At 44.8% G+C, this 12236-nt stretch overlaps 3 non-coding genes across 3 annotated transcripts; all 3 read right to left on the reverse strand.

Moving 5' to 3' along the window:
- Positions 1-4176: 4176 nt before the first annotated feature.
- On the reverse strand, positions 4177-4248 carry trnad-guc (transfer RNA aspartic acid (anticodon GUC)). Its single transcript has one exon. It is a non-coding gene; the product is annotated as a tRNA-Asp (tRNA).
- Positions 4249-7377: 3129 nt separating this feature from the next.
- Positions 7378-7449, reverse strand: trnad-guc (transfer RNA aspartic acid (anticodon GUC)). The gene has a single exon. It is a non-coding gene; the product is annotated as a tRNA-Asp (tRNA).
- A 3129-nt stretch (positions 7450-10578) lies between these two features.
- On the reverse strand, positions 10579-10650 carry trnad-guc (transfer RNA aspartic acid (anticodon GUC)). The gene has a single exon. It is a non-coding gene; the product is annotated as a tRNA-Asp (tRNA).
- Positions 10651-12236: the final 1586 nt, after the last annotated feature.

The following is a 12236-nucleotide window of genomic DNA, read 5'->3' on the forward strand; positions in this document are numbered from 1 at the left end:
GTCAAAGCCCGATTCGTAACCTCGCGTTCTTCGAACCTCAAGTATGGCTTGGCTTGAAATGCCATGCTTCAAGTCTCATGGAAGACAAGCGTTGAGACTATTTCCTGTCCTGGCTCACAGATGGTGGAATTAACTTCCGCTTGCTGTCCGGACAGCGGAGTCCCTTGCAGGCTTCAAACACAGACTGAAGACCCATCTATTCATGGAATATTTAAATGACAAATGACCCTGCTCCTTTATTGACAGAACTGAATTAGCACTTAATGTAGAGTATTATTTATTACACTGATGCTGTCTAACAAACTTTAGAACTTATTGTTTATTGCACTTATCATTGTTTAAGATAGACCTCATGCATTTTGTACTTCTAGGCAACAGCAGTGATCCCTGTATTTCTACAGTAATCTCGATCATTTCTATATTGGACTCCAACCTACTGTAATGACTAGGCTGTATTCTATGAGTAAATAACACAGCACCTTTGTAAGTCGCACTGGATAAGAGCGCCTGTTAAATGCCATAAATGTAAATGTAAATGTAACAAGTACATCTCAAGACTTGACACTCAAGTCCCGACACAAGTCAAAAGTGAACACGTACAATCCAAAGGCAAGATGCAGTTACCAAGTACTTCCCTTCAAGTCATAGTCAAGTCACCACATTTAATGTCTTACAATATTCGACACCAGTAAAGCATCTGATGTAGTTTATGAAATTGAAAAAATCTTTCCATCCTCTTAAGTCTCAGCCTTGGTTGTATGCAGGTTTTGTCACGCCTGCTTAGAGATAACATCACCAATGGGCACCAAATTCTCCCTAGGGTGCTTTATCAAAGGATTGATCTACAATGTGCGAGCGTCTTTATTCATCTATGTAGATGAATCTAGAGCAAACGTGGGCATAGGATTCAACTTTATCCTTCCTGAAAAGGGTGCCAAGTCAGAAGTTCCTCTGCAGTGCACTGAAGTAGGAACTCTCCCCGTCGGGGAATAGAACCCCGGTCTTCCGCGTGACAGGCGGAGACACTATCCACTATACTAACGAGGACAGCTACATGCACCCCAAAAGAAACAGACTGAGATGTACACGTCCCACAGGTTTTGAAGTATTTTATGTCAGTGCGCCTAGAACAAAAAGGTTTTTAAACACATTCTGGTGATGTTGACCCAGTCTTCTTTCTCCTCTTTTAACAATGTCGGTGTGCTGGCTTATCATTTGTATTTCTTTTCCAATTCTTGTAAAAATGCAAAATATTCAAAGCATTTTGGCTATCCCTGTGTGCTAAACACGTGATTGCTCTACACTATGAGTTAGGTCATATGGAATATTTTTATCAGATTTGGCTTTGACTCTCTTTGCAATATGTTTGATTATTCTATTGCAAATTCCTGTACTGAGCTGCACTCTCTTGTCAACATTCAACTTAGGTCAAGCGATGTCCTGCACTAATTTATTATCAATGTGCAAGTTTCAAATTTGTTGACTTACATTTCTGCTCAAATGTACTAATAGCATTCCTTTGAAAGCTTTACATGACACCTTCATCAGCTAGGTGTGATTTTTTTGATTTTTTTTTTAAAGCAGTGTGCATGCAAAATTGCTGAGCCACCTTGAGCCGTCCCACATCTTCGCCTTGGAAACCTTGGATACCACGTTAGTGTTGTAGGTAGCGAATCAATCTAATACTCTGACAAGCTTTTGAGCACCTGTTCAACTAGAATTGACATTAGCTTGCTAAAATAGCGAGTGGACCATTTGTGAGATTCCCAAATCTTTGAATTTACATCTCAGGCCATTTACAACCCTGAATCAATGACAGATGGGGACTCTTAATTGAACTTGAGGAAGACCTAGGACTTAACCCCGAAGTGCCCAAGCTGTGCGACAGCTGCGATGGTCGGGAGGTTACGGCGTTGCACTTGAAATCCAGCGGGGGTCCCCATGCCGTTTCGACTCCTGCGTGTAGTGTGAGGGAATGTTTCTTTCCTGATGGCTTTGCTGGAAGAATGAGTGCACACTGTCCTCTAGTTCTCTTTTTGTATATGCTTGCCATGGCATTTACAGTTATATGTTACATGGTGGGAATTTGAACATATTTACAGTTATGTTACATGGTGGTGGTAGTCCCCACAGTTTATCAGTTTCCCTGATTCAGTGCCCGAACGGCCTGTGGGAAGAAGCTCCTCTTCCGTCTCTCTGTCTTGGTCTTCAGGGAGCGAAAGCACTTCCCTGACCTCAACAGAGAGAAGAGCCTATTGTTGGGATGGGTGGGGTCCTTCACAATCCTCCTGGCCTTGGTCTGGCACCGCTTGTAGTAGATGGTCTGCAGGTCAGGAAGTTCCGTATGAGTGATGCGCTCTGCTGAACGCACTACCCTTTGGAGTGTTTGTCTGTCCTGCTTGTTGCTGTTCCCAAACCACACTGTGATGTTCCCCGTGAGGATGCTCTCGATAGTGCAGGTGTAGAAGTTCCGCAGTACCTTGGAGGGCAGTCTGAAGTCTCTTAGGCGTCTGAGGTGGTAAAGACGCTGACGAGCCTTCTTTGCCAGGGAGTTGGTATGGCGGGACCAGGACAGGTCCTGCGAGATGTGAACACCAAGGTACCTGAAACTATCTACTCTTTCCACCGTGGTTCCACTGATCCTCACGGGTTGGTAGTGCCGCTCCTGCTTCTTGCTGCAATCCACGATCAGCTCCTTTGTCTCACTGACGTTTAGGAGGAGATTATTTTCCTGGCACCAGTTTTCCAGGTGTTTAATCTCCTCCAGGTAGGCCCTCTCATCGTTGTCCGAGATCAGGCCCGTGACAACGGTGTCGTCAGCAAACTTGACAATGATGGTGGAGCTGGAAGTGGCTGTGCAGTCGTAGGTGTACAGTGAGTAGAGCAGGGGGCTTAGGACACAACCCTGAGGAGCTCCAGTGCTGAGGGTGAGGGTGGATGAGGCACGGTTGCCCACCCGTACTGATTGTGGTCTGTCTGTTAGGAAGTTGGAGATCCAGTCGCACAGGGATGTATGCAGTCCTAGATCCTCCAACTTAGTAGTGAGCAGGGAGGGGATGATAGTGTTAAATGCTGAACTGTGTTACCCCGCTGCTGCGCTCCCTTCATTGGCTTCCAGTAGCTGCACACCTCAGATTTAAAATCTTGATGCTTGCCTACCAAGCCAAAAATGGGCCAGCCCCTTCATACATTGAGTTAATGGTCAAAGCCCGATTCGTAACCTCGCGTTCTTCGAACCTCAAGTATGGCTTGGCTTGAAATGCCATGCTTCAAGTCTCATGGAAGACAAGCGTTGAGACTATTTCCTGTCCTGGCTCACAGATGGTGGAATTAACTTCCGCTTGCTGTCCGGACAGCGGAGTCCCTTGCAGGCTTCAAACACAGACTGAAGACCCATCTATTCATGGAATATTTAAATGACAAATGACCCTGCTCCTTTATTGACAGAACTGAATTAGCACTTAATGTAGAGTATTATTTATTACACTGATGCTGTCTAACAAACTTTAGAACTTATTGTTTATTGCACTTATCATTGTTTAAGATAGACCTCATGCATTTTGTACTTCTAGGCAACAGCAGTGATCCCTGTATTTCTACAGTAATCTCGATCATTTCTATATTGGACTCCAACCTACTGTAATGACTAGGCTGTATTCTATGAGTAAATAACACAGCACCTTTGTAAGTCGCACTGGATAAGAGCGCCTGTTAAATGCCATAAATGTAAATGTAAATGTAACAAGTACATCTCAAGACTTGACACTCAAGTCCCGACACAAGTCAAAAGTGAACACGTACAATCCAAAGGCAAGATGCAGTTACCAAGTACTTCCCTTCAAGTCATAGTCAAGTCACCACATTTAATGTCTTACAATATTCGACACCAGTAAAGCATCTGATGTAGTTTATGAAATTGAAAAAATCTTTCCATCCTCTTAAGTCTCAGCCTTGGTTGTATGCAGGTTTTGTCACGCCTGCTTAGAGATAACATCACCAATGGGCACCAAATTCTCTCTAGGGTGCTTTATCAAAGGATTGATCTACAATGTGCGAGCGTCTTTATTCATCTATGTAGATGAATCTAGAGCAAACGTGGGCATAGGATTCAACTTTATCCTTCCTGAAAAGGGTGCCAAGTCAGAAGTTCCTCTGCAGTGCACTGAAGTAGGAAGTCTCCCCGTCGGGGAATCGAACCCCGGTCTTCCGCGTGACAGGCGGAGATACTATCCACTATACTAACGAGGACAGCTACATGCCCGCCAAAAGAAACAGACTGAGATGTACACGTCCCACAGGTTTTGAAGTATTTTATGTCAGTGCGCCTAGAACAAAAAGGTTTTTAAACACATTCTGGTGATGTTGACCCAGTCTTCTTTCTCCTCTTTTAACAATGTCGGTGTGCTGGCTTATCATTTGTATTTCTTTTCCAATTCTTGTAAAAATGCAAAATATTCAAAGCATTTTGGCTATCCCTGTGTGCTAAACACGTGATTGCTCTACACTATGAGTTAGGTCATATGGAATATTTTTATCAGATTTGGCTTTGACTCTCTTTGCAATATGTTTGATTATTCTATTGCAAATTCCTGTACTGAGCTGCACTCTCTTGTCAACATTCAACTTAGGTCAAGCGATGTCCTGCACTAATTTATTATCAATGTGCAAGTTTCAAATTTGTTGACTTACATTTCTGCTCAAATGTACTAATAGCATTCCTTTGAAAGCTTTACATGACACCTTCATCAGCTAGGTGTGATTTTTTTGATTTTTTTTTTAAAGCAGTGTGCATGCAAAATTGCTGAGCCACCTTGAGCCGTCCCACATCTTCGCCTTGGAAACCTTGGATACCACGTTAGTGTTGTAGGTAGCGAATCAATCTAATACTCTGACAAGCTTTTGAGCACCTGTTCAACTAGAATTGACATTAGCTTGCTAAAATAGCGAGTGGACCATTTGTGAGATTCCCAAATCTTTGAATTTACATCTCAGGCCATTTACAACCCTGAATCAATGACAGATGGGGACTCTTAATTGAACTTGAGGAAGACCTAGGACTTAACCCCGAAGTGCCCAAGCTGTGCGACAGCTGCGATGGTCGGGAGGTTACGGCGTTGCACTTGAAATCCAGCGGGGGTCCCCATGCCGTTTCGACTCCTGCGTGTAGTGTGAGGGAATGTTTCTTTCCTGATGGCTTTGCTGGAAGAATGAGTGCACACTGTCCTCTAGTTCTCTTTTTGTATATGCTTGCCATGGCATTTACAGTTATATGTTACATGGTGGGAATTTGAACATATTTACAGTTATGTTACATGGTGGTGGTAGTCCCCACAGTTTATCAGTTTCCCTGATTCAGTGCCCGAACGGCCTGTGGGAAGAAGCTCCTCTTCCGTCTCTCTGTCTTGGTCTTCAGGGAGCGAAAGCACTTCCCTGACCTCAACAGAGAGAAGAGCCTATTGTTGGGATGGGTGGGGTCCTTCACAATCCTCCTGGCCTTGGTCTGGCACCGCTTGTAGTAGATGGTCTGCAGGTCAGGAAGTTCCGTATGAGTGATGCGCTCTGCTGAACGCACTACCCTTTGGAGTGTTTGTCTGTCCTGCTTGTTGCTGTTCCCAAACCACACTGTGATGTTCCCCGTGAGGATGCTCTCGATAGTGCAGGTGTAGAAGTTCCGCAGTACCTTGGAGGGCAGTCTGAAGTCTCTTAGGCGTCTGAGGTGGTAAAGACGCTGACGAGCCTTCTTTGCCAGGGAGTTGGTATGGCGGGACCAGGACAGGTCCTGCGAGATGTGAACACCAAGGTACCTGAAACTATCTACTCTTTCCACCGTGGTTCCACTGATCCTCACGGGTTGGTAGTGCCGCTCCTGCTTCTTGCTGCAATCCACGATCAGCTCCTTTGTCTCACTGACGTTTAGGAGGAGATTATTTTCCTGGCACCAGTTTTCCAGGTGTTTAATCTCCTCCAGGTAGGCCCTCTCATCGTTGTCCGAGATCAGGCCCGTGACAACGGTGTCGTCAGCAAACTTGACAATGATGGTGGAGCTGGAAGTGGCTGTGCAGTCGTAGGTGTACAGTGAGTAGAGCAGGGGGCTTAGGACACAACCCTGAGGAGCTCCAGTGCTGAGGGTGAGGGTGGATGAGGCACGGTTGCCCACCCGTACTGATTGTGGTCTGTCTGTTAGGAAGTTGGAGATCCAGTCGCACAGGGATGTATGCAGTCCTAGATCCTCCAACTTAGTAGTGAGCAGGGAGGGGATGATAGTGTTAAATGCTGAACTGTGTTACCCCGCTGCTGCGCTCCCTTCATTGGCTTCCAGTAGCTGCACACCTCAGATTTAAAATCTTGATGCTTGCCTACCAAGCCAAAAATGGGCCAGCCCCTTCATACATTGAGTTAATGGTCAAAGCCCGATTCGTAACCTCGCGTTCTTCGAACCTCAAGTATGGCTTGGCTTGAAATGCCATGCTTCAAGTCTCATGGAAGACAAGCGTTGAGACTATTTCCTGTCCTGGCTCACAGATGGTGGAATTAACTTCCGCTTGCTGTCCGGACAGCGGAGTCCCTTGCAGGCTTCAAACACAGACTGAAGACCCATCTATTCATGGAATATTTAAATGACAAATGACCCTGCTCCTTTATTGACAGAACTGAATTAGCACTTAATGTAGAGTATTATTTATTACACTGATGCTGTCTAACAAACTTTAGAACTTATTGTTTATTGCACTTATCATTGTTTAAGATAGACCTCATGCATTTTGTACTTCTAGGCAACAGCAGTGATCCCTGTATTTCTACAGTAATCTCGATCATTTCTATATTGGACTCCAACCTACTGTAATGACTAGGCTGTATTCTATGAGTAAATAACACAGCACCTTTGTAAGTCGCACTGGATAAGAGCGCCTGTTAAATGCCATAAATGTAAATGTAAATGTAACAAGTACATCTCAAGACTTGACACTCAAGTCCCGACACAAGTCAAAAGTGAACACGTAGAATCCAAAGGCAAGATGCAGTTACCAAGTACTTCCCTTCAAGTCATAGTCAAGTCACCACATTTAATGTCTTACAATATTCGACACCAGTAAAGCATCTGATGTAGTTTATGAAATTGAAAAAATCTTTCCATCCTCTTAAGTCTCAGCCTTGGTTGTATGCAGGTTTTGTCACGCCTGCTTAGAGATAACATCACCAATGGGCACCAAATTCTCTCTAGGGTGCTTTATCAAAGGATTGATCTACAATGTGCGAGCGTCTTTATTCATCTATGTAGATGAATCTAGAGCAAACGTGGGCATAGGATTCAACTTTATCCTTCCTGAAAAGGGTGCCAAGTCAGAAGTTCCTCTGCAGTGCACTGAAGTAGGAACTCTCCCCGTCGGGGAATCGAACCCCGGTCTTCCGCGTGACAGGCGGAGATACTATCCACTATACTAACGAGGACAGCTACACGCACGCCAAAAGAAACAGACTGAGATGTACACGTCCCACAGGTTTTGAAGTATTTTATGTCAGTGCGCCTAGAACAAAAAGGTTTTTAAACACATTCTGGTGATGTTGACCCAGTCTTCTTTCTCCTCTTTTAACAATGTCGGTGTGCTGGCTTATCATTTGTATTTCTTTTCCAATTCTTGTAAAAATGCAAAATATTCAAAGCATTTTGGCTATCCCTGTGTGCTAAACACGTGATTGCTCTACACTATGAGTTAGGTCATATGGAATATTTTTATCAGATTTGGCTTTGACTCTCTTTGCAATATGTTTGATTATTCTATTGCAAATTCCTGTACTGAGCTGCACTCTCTTGTCAACATTCAACTTAGGTCAAGCGATGTCCTGCACTAATTTATTATCAATGTGCAAGTTTCAAATTTGTTGACTTACATTTCTGCTCAAATGTACTAATAGCATTCCTTTGAAAGCTTTACATGACACCTTCATCAGCTAGGTGTGATTTTTTTGATTTTTTTTTTAAAGCAGTGTGCATGCAAAATTGCTGAGCCACCTTGAGCCGTCCCACATCTTCGCCTTGGAAACCTTGGATACCACGTTAGTGTTGTAGGTAGCGAATCAATCTAATACTCTGACAAGCTTTTGAGCACCTGTTCAACTAGAATTGACATTAGCTTGCTAAAATAGCGAGTGGACCATTTGTGAGATTCCCAAATCTTTGAATTTACATCTCAGGCCATTTACAACCCTGAATCAATGACAGATGGGGACTCTTAATTGAACTTGAGGAAGACCTAGGACTTAACCCCGAAGTGCCCAAGCTGTGCGACAGCTGCGATGGTCGGGAGGTTACGGCGTTGCACTTGAAATCCAGCGGGGGTCCCCATGCCGTTTCGACTCCTGCGTGTAGTGTGAGGGAATGTTTCTTTCCTGATGGCTTTGCTGGAAGAATGAGTGCACACTGTCCTCTAGTTCTCTTTTTGTATATGCTTGCCATGGCATTTACAGTTATATGTTACATGGTGGGAATTTGAACATATTTACAGTTATGTTACATGGTGGTGGTAGTCCCCACAGTTTATCAGTTTCCCTGATTCAGTGCCCGAACGGCCTGTGGGAAGAAGCTCCTCTTCCGTCTCTCTGTCTTGGTCTTCAGGGAGCGAAAGCACTTCCCTGACCTCAACAGAGAGAAGAGCCTATTGTTGGGATGGGTGGGGTCCTTCACAATCCTCCTGGCCTTGGTCTGGCACCGCTTGTAGTAGATGGTCTGCAGGTCAGGAAGTTCCGTATGAGTGATGCGCTCTGCTGAACGCACTACCCTTTGGAGTGTTTGTCTGTCCTGCTTGTTGCTGTTCCCAAACCACACTGTGATGTTCCCCGTGAGGATGCTCTCGATAGTGCAGGTGTAGAAGTTCCGCAGTACCTTGGAGGGCAGTCTGAAGTCTCTTAGGCGTCTGAGGTGGTAAAGACGCTGACGAGCCTTCTTTGCCAGGGAGTTGGTATGGCGGGACCAGGACAGGTCCTGCGAGATGTGAACACCAAGGTACCTGAAACTATCTACTCTTTCCACCGTGGTTCCACTGATCCTCACGGGTTGGTAGTGCCGCTCCTGCTTCTTGCTGCAATCCACGATCAGCTCCTTTGTCTCACTGACGTTTAGGAGGAGATTATTTTCCTGGCACCAGTTTTCCAGGTGTTTAATCTCCTCCAGGTAGGCCCTCTCATCGTTGTCCGAGATCAGGCCCGTGACAACGGTGTCGTCAGCAAACTTGACAATGATGGTGGAGCTGGAAGTGGCTGTGCAGTCGTAGGTGTACAGTGAGTAGAGCAGGGGGCTTAGGACACAACCCTGAGGAGCTCCAGTGCTGAGGGTGAGGGTGGATGAGGCACGGTTGCCCACCCGTACTGATTGTGGTCTGTCTGTTAGGAAGTTGGAGATCCAGTCGCACAGGGATGTATGCAGTCCTAGATCCTCCAACTTAGTAGTGAGCAGGGAGGGGATGATAGTGTTAAATGCTGAACTGTGTTACCCCGCTGCTGCGCTCCCTTCATTGGCTTCCAGTAGCTGCACACCTCAGATTTAAAATCTTGATGCTTGCCTACCAAGCCAAAAATGGGCCAGCCCCTTCATACATTGAGTTAATGGTCAAAGCCCGATTCGTAACCTCGCGTTCTTCGAACCTCAAGTATGGCTTGGCTTGAAATGCCATGCTTCAAGTCTCATGGAAGACAAGCGTTGAGACTATTTCCTGTCCTGGCTCACAGATGGTGGAATTAACTTCCGCTTGCTGTCCGGACAGCGGAGTCCCTTGCAGGCTTCAAACACAGACTGAAGACCCATCTATTCATGGAATATTTAAATGACAAATGACCCTGCTCCTTTATTGACAGAACTGAATTAGCACTTAATGTAGAGTATTATTTATTACACTGATGCTGTCTAACAAACTTTAGAACTTATTGTTTATTGCACTTATCATTGTTTAAGATAGACCTCATGCATTTTGTACTTCTAGGCAACAGCAGTGATCCCTGTATTTCTACAGTAATCTCGATCATTTCTATATTGGACTCCAACCTACTGTAATGACTAGGCTGTATTCTATGAGTAAATAACACAGCACCTTTGTAAGTCGCACTGGATAAGAGCGCCTGTTAAATGCCATAAATGTAAATGTAAATGTAACAAGTACATCTCAAGACTTGACACTCAAGTCCCGACACAAGTCAAAAGTGAACACGTACAATCCAAAGGCAAGATGCAGTTACCAAGTACTTCCCTTCAAGTCATAGTCAAGTCACCACATTTAATGTCTTACAATATTCGACACCAGTAAAGCATCTGATGTAGTTTATGAAATTGAAAAAATCTTTCCATCCTCTTAAGTCTCAGCCTTGGTTGTATGCAGGTTTTGTCACGCCTGCTTAGAGATAACATCACCAATGGGCACCAAATTCTCTCTAGGGTGCTTTATCAAAGGATTGATCTACAATGTGCGAGCGTCTTTATTCATCTATGTAGATGAATCTAGAGCAAACGTGGGCATAGGATTCAACTTTATCCTTCCTGAAAAGGGTGCCAAGTCAGAAGTTCCTCTGCAGTGCACTGAAGTAGGAACTCTCCCCGTCGGGGAATCGAACCCCGGTCTTCCGCGTGACAGGCGGAGATACTATCCACTATACTAACGAGGACAGCTACATGCCCGCCAAAAGAAACAGACTGAGATGTACACGTCCCACAGGTTTTGAAGTATTTTATGTCAGTGCGCCTAGAACAAAAAGGTTTTTAAACACATTCTGGTGATGTTGACCCAGTCTTCTTTCTCCTCTTTTAACAATGTCGGTGTGCTGGCTTATCATTTGTATTTCTTTTCCAATTCTTGTAAAAATGCAAAATATTCAAAGCATTTTGGCTATCCCTGTGTGCTAAACACGTGATTGCTCTACACTATGAGTTAGGTCATATGGAATATTTTTATCAGATTTGGCTTTGACTCTCTTTGCAATATGTTTGATTATTCTATTGCAAATTCCTGTACTGAGCTGCACTCTCTTGTCAACATTCAACTTAGGTCAAGCGATGTCCTGCACTAATTTATTATCAATGTGCAAGTTTCAAATTTGTTGACTTACATTTCTGCTCAAATGTACTAATAGCATTCCTTTGAAAGCTTTACATGACACCTTCATCAGCTAGGTGTGATTTTTTTGATTTTTTTTTTAAAGCAGTGTGCATGCAAAATTGCTGAGCCACCTTGAGCCGTCCCACATCTTCGCCTTGGAAACCTTGGATACCACGTTAGTGTTGTAGGTAGCGAATCAATCTAATACTCTGACAAGCTTTTGAGCACCTGTTCAACTAGAATTGACATTAGCTTGCTAAAATAGCGAGTGGACCATTTGTGAGATTCCCAAATCTTTGAATTTACATCTCAGGCCATTTACAACCCTGAATCAATGACAGATGGGGACTCTTAATTGAACTTGAGGAAGACCTAGGACTTAACCCCGAAGTGCCCAAGCTGTGCGACAGCTGCGATGGTCGGGAGGTTACGGCGTTGCACTTGAAATCCAGCGGGGGTCCCCATGCCGTTTCGACTCCTGCGTGTAGTGTGAGGGAATGTTTCTTTCCTGATGGCTTTGCTGGAAGAATGAGTGCACACTGTCCTCTAGTTCTCTTTTTGTATATGCTTGCCATGGCATTTACAGTTATATGTTACATGGTGGGAATTTGAACATATTTACAGTTATGTTACATGGTGGTGGTAGTCCCCACAGTTTATCAGTTTCCCTGATTCAGTGCCCGAACGGCCTGTGGGAAGAAGCTCCTCTTCCGTCTCTCTGTCTTGGTCTTCAGGGAGCGAAAGCACTTCCCTGACCTCAACAGAGAGAAGAGCCTATTGTTGGGATGGGTGGGGTCCTTCACAATCCTCCTGGCCTTGGTCTGGCACCGCTTGTAGTAGATGGTCTGCAGGTCAGGAAGTTCCGTATGAGTGATGCGCTCTGCTGAACGCACTACCCTTTGGAGTGTTTGTCTGTCCTGCTTGTTGCTGTTCCCAAACCACACTGTGATGTTCCCCGTGAGGATGCTCTCGATAGTGCAGGTGTAGAAGTTCCGCAGTACCTTGGAGGGCAGTCTGAAGTCTCTTAGGCGTCTGAGGTGGTAAAGACGCTGACGAGCCTTCTTTGCCAGGGAGTTGGTATGGCGGGACCAGGACAGGTCCTGCGAGATGTGAACACCAAGGTACCTGAAACTATCTACTCTTTCCACCGTGGTT

Source organism: Electrophorus electricus, chromosome 10 (assembly GCF_041902795.1).
Source record: "Electrophorus electricus isolate QZ-2024a chromosome 10, ASM4190279v1, whole genome shotgun sequence".
Taxonomy (NCBI): domain Eukaryota; kingdom Metazoa; phylum Chordata; class Actinopteri; order Gymnotiformes; family Gymnotidae; genus Electrophorus; species Electrophorus electricus.